We start from the raw sequence: 12,054 nt of genomic DNA, 5'->3' as shown, positions 1-12,054 counted from the left end.
CTGTTTGATCAAGTAGTTTTCTTACCTTTTATCTCTGTTTACTCCAATTCTAAGAGAGTGACCATGTGTATGGTTAAAAAACCATACACTCCAAAAGCAAAAATTTATATTAGTTTATTTTATTTTCTTAGTTCACATTTACTTCTAGTCCCACTCCTAGGTTTGTTAATATTCTTCTTTATCATATATTTTAATTTAATTAATATTAAATATAAATATAATAAGTTATTATATATTCAATGGTTGTTGTCTTACTTCTTTAAACAATTAATAAATTTTTTAGACTATTACACGGTATAGTTGTATTGTGTACTAAATTGTATTTATTTTAGATTAATATATATAATATGGAAGTTGTATATAAAAAAAAATTAATCATTTTATTTTTTAAACGCTCCCATGACACATTCCTAACTCTGCCACTGCTAACCCTTCCAAGAAATAAAATCCTGGAACTGCCGCTTACTATTTCATTGAACTACCATTATCAAAGTAAACAATTTTGAAGCATGTTAGGCCCGTTCCTGGCTTTCTTATTCATGATGCAATTTCAAAAGCCCATTAGGTTCGAAACAAGCCTAACTAATTTTCTTAAGCCTCACTCATCTTCAATATAAAATTTCTTGTGAGCTCAGTTCTATTAATAAATGGGTCTTGTATCTCTTTAGTTCATGGCAAAAGGTTTTGCTTTCTATTGTTTTTTATTACTCCACTTTGTTGGTATATGAGAATCCGTACCACACGAGCCCAATAATATAGCATTGACAGTAATCATGTTTGTCGTGGCACTTGGTTTTTGGATCTCTTTCGTAATGCTATGGATCACAGAAAAGCCTTTCACCATTCCATTTAATCCAGTTCCTTTTTCGTGGTCTACTATAGGCCCAATAGACCTTCGGCCTACACAACATGGGGCAGTATTTTCCCTTTCCTTTAATTCCAATAATTTTTCAACCCAAAAAAAAAAACTCTTTTTATTAAATAAATAAATATATATATATATATATATTTTTTTTTTTTATAATCTCAATCTCATATTAACTGAAAAGTAAATTGCAATTTCCATCTATCAAATACCGGGTTTATTGAATTTCATCTCTCATTTTTTTAAAAAAGTTTTAAATACTATTTATGTTGGGTTGTTTAGACCCTTGTTTATTATGCAGTGGATCAATCAAATTATTCAAATTAGGCTAAAATGAAAATTGCACAAATTAAGTTTGACTGAATGATGACGATTTGGAAGGCAAATCAAAACTTGAGCCACGTGCTGCTCTTAAGTCATTTAAAGAGTCATGTGTCATCACTGAAGTGTGAAACACACATGTTTCAACCAGTGCCAACAACATTGTTTCATCAAGTTCTTAATGAAGCAGCCTAAATGCAGTCATTCCATTATTAGCTATTATCTAGGGAAAGTTTGTTTCGATTTTGTTTTAGAATCTGTTACGCTAGTTCAGTTTGTTAGAGACAAGTTTAGCGAGTTGATTATGCATGTTAGTAACTTAACCAATGTTTAGAGAGATCTACACACACACACGAGCCTTGCGTAATTGTACATGAACTATGCCAAGCAAAAACAATCTTCACATGAAGTATTTTCCCTCTTTCCCCCTCTCTGTTTCTCCATAGTTGATTCCAATCTCTTTTCGTTTTCTTTGCCTGCATCTTAGAAATACTTTGATTTTACAAAGAGCATTATTATTGGTGATGCTAAAACTATGCCTATATTGGTGGAGCCAAACCCAACTAATTTGGCTTTACACTTTTGGCTGTGCACTGTATTATTATTCACGTGTTCACATTACTTTGTATTATAATTCACGTGTTCACACTACACTGTAACTCATTCACGTGTTCACATTATTGTTCATATGTTATAAAAAAAATTTATTTTATTGTGTTGTTTATATTATTTTATTATATTGAAAGCTAAAATAAAATTACTAATATTTGGTGTTTTGTAAAGTGAGAAGGTAAAACAGATAAAATAGTTTTTTGTAGAGTTATATTGATAAATTTATGACTCTACCAATGTGAATGGTATTATCACTTAGGTCTTCATCTTAGACTTGAAAAAATACACCTTGTAACTTAAGAAAACTTACAATTTGTAATGGTTTGCCAACACTTAAATCATTAGACCTAACAAATTTGATTATTAACATTTGCTCTATTGGTAAAAAAGGTCTATAATATTTCAAATGTGTCAGTTTAGTCCCTAACTCTTTAAATATCATATCAAAATAGTTCCTACCATTATATATGGTGAACAAAAAAAAGCTAATGCAGTTAACGGTAATATAAAAAAAAAAAAAATTTAGATGCCATCAGATGCTAAGTAGCCTTAAATAAATAAATAAATTAGTAAAATATTGCATTGTTCCCTAAACTTTAAAGAATTTATTTTGCGTCCCAAAACTTTTTTGTCATGTCTTTCCATCAACCTTTCATAAGTTTTATACTATGTGTTGATGTAGTATAGTTTTACTATTTACTAATCTGATTATACATCATATATGAGAGAGAGAGAGAGAGAGAGAGAGAGAGAGAGAGAGAGAGATACCCAATCTAATATCTTCTGCAACGAATTTGAAAAAGTGCGATAAAAACCAGAAATAATATTGAATGGGTACAGAAATGTGGTTTGTATGCAAGGACAGACTTGGAAGGAGATAATGGTTGTACTTGGATTCTTCAGTAGACAACTTCCAAGCAAAGAAAATATTATTGTCTGCCTAACTATCCATGCATATATCAAAAACCAGAAGGCTGGTGATCAACATTGAACATTTGCTCCAAATTGATATAATTCTACAATGATGGAGGATAATCAAATGCTAACAAGTAGTATTTATCATTTATATGGATTAAGTGGTTTTCTAACACTCCTAGTAATCTTCAAATAATTCAGGTTCGTGAGGGTACTTGGGGATTACATACATCAGTTGCATCAATCAACCATCAGTCACTACTTTATATATCAGACAAACATGCATGTGATGAATGCAGCTGAAATATCATGGTGGTTTCCCATACTCGTACGGTATTCTTAACTAGGACACGGCATCTCTAGGCCACACAACACGAAGCAATAAGTTATGCATCTCCAGCGAAGATGATAATATAAAGATGAAGTGATTGTTTTGTTTCTATTCTGGCCCTTTCTCTGTCTCGAACTCTATAATGCCAATGTCTGTGATATTGTGCTTTGGCAGCACCCACCCCCACCCTTTTGTGATAATGATGGTGCTTTGTACTTGCAGCTTTATTGTAGAGTCATTTCCAAATCTATACTGATATGGATGAGTCTAGCTCATGGACGGAGCCATGGTTGGACTTGGGGGCCATAGTTGCAGCTTTATTGTAGAGTCATTTCCAAATCTATACTGATATGGATGAGTCTAGCTCATGGACAGAGCCATGGTTGGACTTGGGGGCAATAAGTCTAGCTCATGGACGGAGAGCCCCCCAAATTTTTTTTATAAAAAAATATTATTATATATATGGGTACTAATTTTAACAATTTTGTTTTAAAAAATTACACTTTTGTTCCCTTAAAAATATTGTTAATTATTTTAAGAGTATTGTTATAGTCACAATTTTTTCTATAATATTTTTACAAATTGTTAATGTAGCAAATTCTTATTGGTTCGCATTTGAGCCAGTCATTTACATTATCAACAATTTGTAAAAAGAGTTTATAGTTCAAACATTTTCCTCATTTTAAAGACCACTAAAAAATATTTATAAATTTAAAATCTAAAAAAGTAATATACAAACCCAAAAAAATTAGTGCAACAACAAAAATTACTAATAGTAAATTTTTTTTTTTAAAAATTAAGCTTAATCAACCAGCTGTACCTAAAACAAACAATTTGACCTTTTAAAAATTTTTAAACAACTACTAGTTAAGTGACTAAGTAGCAACAAAATTGGAGGCTAAAGTCATTACACACAACCAATAACAAAACGGCCCTCCTTAACTCTAAGTTTTGGATTCGTCACGGGGTGTATAGAAAATTTTGGATATGATATTATAGTGGGTAAATTTTGGGGCGAAGAGGAATCATTCTAAGGACTTTAGGACGGCATATTGGCGATTGTCTTCTAATCAAGTGAGTGGTACATTGTCGATTAGATACCCTCCGAAAATCAAGTTTCTTCTTAGATTTTCTGTTTTCTTTTGTATTTTTGGTTTAGACTAGGCTCTGCCTGAGTCTTTGTTTGCACTCATTATGTAATACTTTTCTTCCATTTAATGATATCATATCTTTTATCTCAAAAAAAAGAAAAAAAAGAAAAAGCTTTTTCTTTTCTTTTATGAACAGGGTTGGCTTTAGCTACGTACAGGTCATTTACGCAAATTGTCTATTTGTCTAAGACCCATAATTTTTGATCTTAGAACAATATCATAGTTGTTGTCTTTTTTCCTTTTTATTTTTAATCTTAATACAATATCATAGTTGTTGATCTTAGTAGTTAGTACAATACCATAGTTTTATGACACCTTAAAATAAATTATATCTCATATTTATCGATTTTTTTTTTTTTTGAAAAAGTGGTCAATAATGTTAACAAAATTTGAATTAAAAAACTTCATTATTTGATTTTGTATATGAAAAGGTGAGAAAAATGGATTTTAATTAAAAAAATTATCATATAGAAAATTGAATATATACATATATATTTTACTTATTTTATATAAGATACAATTTTACTTAAAATTATCATCTTAGACCTCAAGTTGTATTTTGATGCCCAATTTATGAAAGTGAAATGGCTGAGCATTCATGTATCCACATGTATCTCCTTTTCTTTGGGTTTCTTAGGGTATATAAAGGTTATTCTGGGTGGTTTGGTGAACAACTCCTCAAGAAGTGGGGAACTCTAACACTGATCCATCCCTTCGAACAGTGGTAAGAACACAAAAATCTCCAAGACATGAGTGTTTTCACTTTGCATTTTAATGCAAAGGAAATGATCACTGGTTAGGGTATTATATACTGATAGGTAGACTTTTTTTCTATCATGTCTATCTAGTTTGGTCAGAGCTCGATTCTACAATTTTAATATTGCTCTCGAGTATAGGATTGTCATGAAGTAATATCTTAGTGAGTCCTAATGAATTTACTGGAAAAAAGAGTTGATTAGTGTTGAGGGCTATTTGTAGAAGCCCAGGCAGACAGAAAGAAAGCCCAATAATGAGGGCTACAAAGAATTGACAAAATAGATAGCAAAAACCCATTAGGCCCAAGCGGCAGGAATAATGGATCACAGGCCCAACAAATAAATAAATGGGTCTTGAAGAGGCAAGCGGGCTCAAAGAAGCCAGGAAAGAAAGAAATAGCATCTCATGGGCAGTGTATGAGGTAGAAAAGTGAGAAAGGGCCACCGCAAGCTCAAGACAATGCAAACTAAGAGAGTAAGGGGTTTATGGCAGGCCCATGAACCCCAAAGATAAGAATAAGGTTATTGTGCCGGGAAAACCCAATGAAGTTAGTAAAAAGTCCATGGGAGTGTGGAATTAGCAAACGGACCGAGGAAGCCCAAAGAAAGCAATCGGGCCGTGGATGCCCAAAGGAAAGCCCAAAGGGACATAGGAGCCCATAAGTAAAAGCAAAACAGTGCCCATGACAGGCCACTGAGAAAAGGGATAAACGGCTGGCTCAAAAGAGGTCCAGCAAGATTAAGTTATTACGGCAGGAATAACAGTTCAACGTTGCAAAAAATAAAGAAAATCAAAAGTGGACCAAAGAAATGTAAGACCCATCATCAGACAAAGCCCAGCTCTTGAATGAAGCGAGAAACCAAAGAAAAGCCCACGTAAAAGGTCAGAAAATATGGACGGAGAGTCTCCAGATCACGGCAGACGCATGAGCGGTAGGCAGACTCTTGGACATATCTGAAAGGAAAGCACGCGCAAGGCCCAGACACCACCAGCCTGTACCCAGCCAATATAGGACGTGGTGGGGCCATGGGCCAGAGGTAAGAGGTAAAGGGGGTATGATTTGGTGGTGGGGAGAGGGGAAAAGATCTATTTTGCGGCTCTTGCCTAAGCCCTTTTGGGAGATACGTCCTGCTGGGATGATAGACCACCCAAAAGAGGCAAGTTTGAGGGGGAACCGTTGGGTGCATGCCTTGAGAGTAGAAAGAGAAAACATTTATACCGTGGCAGGAAGAAGTGTTACGGTATACAGAGGAACGAAAACAAACTTGCCTCTGTCTGGTAAGGGTGAATGTCGCACAGACCTGGTGGTCGGCAAGTACGCCCAGACCAGACAAAAGCGGTTAAGGGGCAAAACGGTAAAACATTGGTCACGGTAGGCACTATAAAAGGGCCCTTGCCGTGCCATGAAAAGGGGATCGAAAAACAGAGCATTTTTGCGGAGTAGAAAGAAAAATAGAGTAAAAAGAAGAGAAAAAAGATAAGAAAGAAAACAGAGAAGAAAAGAGAGAAAATTAAGGAAGAATGAGAGGTAATACAGTGGGCATGCACCGGTAGATCGGTTTCCCTCTCTCCTCCTTCAAATCTTACTCTCTTCCAAAACGTAAACAAGGACTCATTTTTTGGGCAATAGCCATTCAGGTCTGACTCCCTCAAAACCATTAATCCCCACGGCAGGATCCTTTTTTGGGAGATTATTTGCATTGAGAAGAGGCGTTCTCCCTTCTTTGGCTTTGCTTCGGCAGACTAAACTTAAAACTTGATTTATGCCTATTTGATTAGTTCGTATTATTTTTTTTACTTTCTCTGTGATTGACATCATCATGACTGTAATCATGTTTTATTAGTAGGGATTACATAGTCATTTATTTAAATAGTCAGAATACTCTGTTTTTGGTTATTATTATTATATCTGTCTGTCATAACTCGTTTGCAACAGTTCTGCTTGCCGTAAGTTTACTCCTGGCAGACAAGGCATAAGTTTATGTACAAACCGATCCAAGTTGAGTTATAATTGGACCGGTCCCAACTCCCTTACTTAAAAATATTTGGGCCTATCACCGCTGGGCTGCACAAACCGGCCCAAGTTGAGTTATAATTGGATCGGCCCCAACTCCCTTACTTAAAAATATTTCGGGCCCATCACCGCAGGAAGCAGCCCAGCCCAATACACCATACACAACAAAAAAGGCCCCTACAATTAGCAAACCACAATAGCATAAACCAAAACAATAAATTTTAATTGAAGAGGAAATATGGTGGGTTGATAAAAAAAATTATATGGAGGTAAATAACAATATTTTAAAACACTAAGGTTTAGGAATTCACATGACACATCTATTGGTTGTCCTAACAATATTTATGTTATGACTCAACTAAAATTCATACAAATGATGATCTCAGTTGGATGATGATATAACAATAAGAATTGAGTTTCTAAGGTAATCTTATGAATTTGATTAATTTTAGGCAAGAAAAAACTAGTTTTATAATTCGTAGGGAATCCTAAGCATTGAAATGTATGTGGAGTCTACATTAAATTAAAGAATTATACAAAACTAAACATTTTTCTTGATAAGTAAATCAATCAAAAATACAAAAACTTAACATTAAAATCATAAAAGTATTATTACAAACATACTAATAGAAGGTTGAATTTCACCCCTTACCTTAGCAAAACCTCTAACAAACCCTAAATTTTTTTAAGAAAACCTAATTTTAATTCCAAAGATGCTACCCCTGAATTTATTTATTTATTTATTTTTACCTAAAGGGCATTTAAATAGGTCAAAAAATCCTATTACAAATAGAATTTTCGTTTGGAAAAAAAATCTGATTTTCAGCCTCCATTCCCATCATTATGTGCTTTTTCTCATGCTTTTTCTCAATACATCTTGCTAGAATTAATTTCATTCTCCTACAAATTTATGTATTAAAATTCATTTTAAGCACAAAATTAATTATTTAACATTGCCCAAAACCAAATATTAATATGAAACCATTAATTAACTTAAAATAAGGATGATAATATTTTCTAATAATGATATAAATATACAAAATTAAAGTTTTAGCATTCGATTCTTGATCTCTCAAAAGTTCCTTCTACTTGAGTAATGCCAATAGGTTAGTGCTCGGTTGGCAGTTGGCACCTACACCACAAGGCTAATCAGGATATTGTCAGCATTCACTGTTCAGCTCAAAAGCCTGGTAATGTGCTGAACAGATTACCAGGTAAATCCAAATGCACAGTAAAGGACCTGGGGCCCCAATTCAGATCTGGGCTTTCATGTACCTCAATTCCCCGTGTGTGTCTATATATATATATATGTGTGTGTGTGTGTGTGAAGGTAAATTTTAGTTTAAATGATAAAAACATAATTTTTTGTTTGATGGAATAAAAACATAAATGTTAAAGGGCATAAAAAATGTCTAAATTATAAAAACTAAATTAAGAAGTTACCACTGGTTCCATAGATCTAGAATACAATAAAAATATCAATTATGGCTGCTAATTCGAAAGATAGTACTGAGTGAAAAGAGCTAGAGAAAAATAGAACAAATAAAAAATTACCTGGCCATATTTAAGAATATTCATATTTATATACGAACAAAATATAAAAACTAATTGTTGTCTTGGTCTGATGATTAAAGAATATCATCAAAATCGGATGCTATAGGTTAAAACTCTCTAATATATATATAAATACAATCATATATGATGTAACAGTGTAGTGCACCCAACAATCTATGATGAAACTGAGCAACACAAGTCAGGAATTTATGTTATATATACAATGCTTATGTACCAGTAGATCTGATATTTAGAGCACTTGCAAAGTAGCTTGTATAAATAGGAAAAAAAAAATAAAATCACATTTTAGCAATCAAGCTCAAAATTTATTCATATCATGTTAAGCAAAATTGTGTAAAAATATATAGTTGTTACAATAACCGTGTAAATTTATATTGGTATTATTCATTTTGTATTTATTTTCGTATTTATTCTTTACGTATTTCGATGATGAAATAAGAGAGTAGATGGTAATTGTGGGGTCATGGGCCCAGATCATACAAATGAGTTTTGGGCTTAAGGCCCAAGCCAAGGATAAGGGGCCGTCCAAGGATGGGTAAGTATAGCCAAGGAAACCCATGCTAGTGGATAAGGAAGACAATATTGAACATAATGACCTAGGAGTTTGTGCCGAGGATGAATTTGTCCTCGGCTAGCCAAGGCCGAGGTCCGTAAAGGATGCCTACCATCTAGAGGTGCGATCCATGAAGTTCTGAAAATATGGATAAGTATTGCAGGAACAAAAGACAGAGAAGAATCCCAAAATATCTTGGGAAAAACTGCTATTACCACATTGAATGCACCCCAGCTAACTCCCTGGCTGCATTGATGAGGAAGTGATCTCTGCACAGTATTATTGCAGCCTTACAACCACCCCAGAAAACTTCTAGAGGGGGCTGATGGGACAAGTATCAGCATAAACCATCAACTATCCACGTGTAGGGTAGAAATGAAGGAAGATATGTAGTATAAATAAGGGTAGAGACCCTAGAGATCGGAGAGAAAGGGAGAAGAGAAAGCACTGTAGCAATCTCAATAACTCCTGTGACCATTATCATCCAATATATACTGAAATAAAGCTCCTCAAATTGTGCCGAGGACAAACTCTCTTGTACAAACTTGGTTCATTTTTGTTTGATTGTCTTGGAAATTCATTATAACTGTTATCCCATTCACTAAAGCCTAGTTCTTCTACTCACTCTCTACAAATTTACTGTACTAGGTTCACTGGGCCAGTATCCATACATTTTGGGCCTACGTTGAAAATCGTGTCCCTACAGTAATTATTATGGGTGAAGAAAAGAGAAAAGTGTAAAATAAATAATCAGATGTGAGGTGTTTTGAAAAGTGAGCTATGTAAAATAAAAAAAATAAAAAATAAAAAGATTCTTATGATAAATTGAAAAAAAAAATTTTGCATGAATTATTGATACGAATGCTCCCACATCGAGCGGGAGAAAATTGACATAATCTTTACATTATATGATGTTGGAGCATTTTAATATTAAATAATTAAAATGAATAAATGTTATAACATAAATGTAAAGATGTGAGAGTGAATATGGAAGATAAGGAGTTAGTGAAAATGTTTAATCCCACATTGAAAATGAGAGAGACTATTTTATTCTTTTTAATTGTGGTGACTAATGGGTTAACATAAATTATCTCAGATATTGGGTTAGATACGTGCGCAAAGAAGAGGTCGCGCCTTAGTCCAAATAGTGTCGTGTAATTTCTTTCTTTAAATTAATAACACATATGATACAACTAGTCAAATATCCATCACCACTGCCGTGTGTTTCTTAGTCTCGCATTATTTTGATTCTCTGTTAACATGGTGCTCTGACAAAGTTGTTTGAATGCATTCGAACACAAGATCTGCCATCTTAAATATGATAATTTAATCATGGCATAAAGGAGACAGATAGGAGTATAGGACCAAAATTTCATGTTCCATTCCATTACACAGAGACAATATATGTGACGGGAATGACGACTCTACATCCCGCTGACGAAGATAACATTACTGACGGGAGAATCATCCATGACGAAGTAATCAGAAACAACGAAGGAAGCCATCATCACTGACGAGGCAGAGAGTTATTCAATGCGATCAATCAATGATCCGATCAGTTACCAAATCAACCAAGAAGACCGTTGGAGGGCCTATTAAAAGTCTCATTACTGGCCAGGTGCGTTACAAAAGAAAGCATTAACAGCCTCAACGGCTAGCCCTTATGGGCTCAGGTATAAAACTCTCACACAACCAACAGAAGCGGAGACAGGCAAAAATACTCTGAAACTATCTTTTATTTCTTTATTGTGTTTAACTGTGATCCTAACTTCGGCATCGGAGACTTTGTGGCAGGCGCCACACCGGTGTCCCTCGTCGAGCAAACCTTCACATCCCACGAGTGATTCCATCTGCTCATTCACTGACGGATTTGTGTTCCATCAGTTTGGCGCCGTCTGTGGGAACGAGTTTTCAGATTTACATTCGAAAACGTAGTTTCCATCAATTCACCATATCCAGATGGAATCCAACCCAGATTCAACAGCCTTGGCCCAGCAAGTTCAAGCCCTGGCAGCCACCATTGAGGAACTCACCAGGCAGAACCAGGAAATGAAGCTGCGGCTCCAGCAGGTTCAACAAGCTCAATAGGAAGAAAACCGGTCCAAGGGTAACACGGAGGGAGAGGGGGATAGCCAACAGAGGGAAACCCCCCGGAGACCAACTACTCCGGACGAACAGAACTCAGATCTTCTTCGGGAAATGAGGAAAGAGATGGACGAACTAAGGAGCGCTATCAAGGAAAAGACAGACCGGAGTGTAGACAAGATGGTAAGGGCTACAGATTCGCCCTTCACTGCAGCAGTACTTGATTGCCCCGTGCCGTCAAAGTTTCGCCTGCCTCAATTAGAACCATTCGACAGACTCAAGGACCCTCAGGATCATCTTAATACCTTTAAGACGACTCTGGGCCTTCAACAACCACCTGACGAGATATTATGCCGTTCCTTCCCTACGACTCTCAAAGGAGCTGCAAGAGAGTGGTTTACTAAGTTGCCAAACTTGTCCATAGACAACTTCGATCAGCTAAGTAGTGCTTTCCTGCGTCACTTCATAGGGGGACAACGCCCAAGGAGACCAGTAGATTACTTACTCACCATAAGACAGGGAGAGAAGGAGACTCTGAGGTCATATGTCAAGCGATTCACCCGGGAAACACTGGAGGTGGACGAAGCTGATGACAAAGTGCAACTGACGACCTTCAAGGCAGGGTTGAAATCCAGAGACCTTGTAGCCTCTCTTGCCAAAAACCCCCCGAAGACAATGGCTGAGATGCTCCTGAAGGCCCAAAAATACATGAACGCGGAAGACGCTCTAGCTGCCATAAAAGATACCGAGAGGCTAGGAGATAAGTCCAAGAGGGAAGACGACTGCAGAGGGCAAAAGAGAGACAGACCAGAACGTCGGAACAGTGACGGGAATAGAAGGAGAGATGAAAAAAATCCTCGTCAGGTAAAATTTACT

The sequence above is a fragment of the Quercus robur genome, chromosome 8, assembly GCF_932294415.1.
Source record: "Quercus robur chromosome 8, dhQueRobu3.1, whole genome shotgun sequence".
Classification (NCBI taxonomy): Eukaryota; Viridiplantae; Streptophyta; class Magnoliopsida; order Fagales; family Fagaceae; genus Quercus; species Quercus robur.
This window is presented reverse-complemented; position numbering follows the sequence as displayed.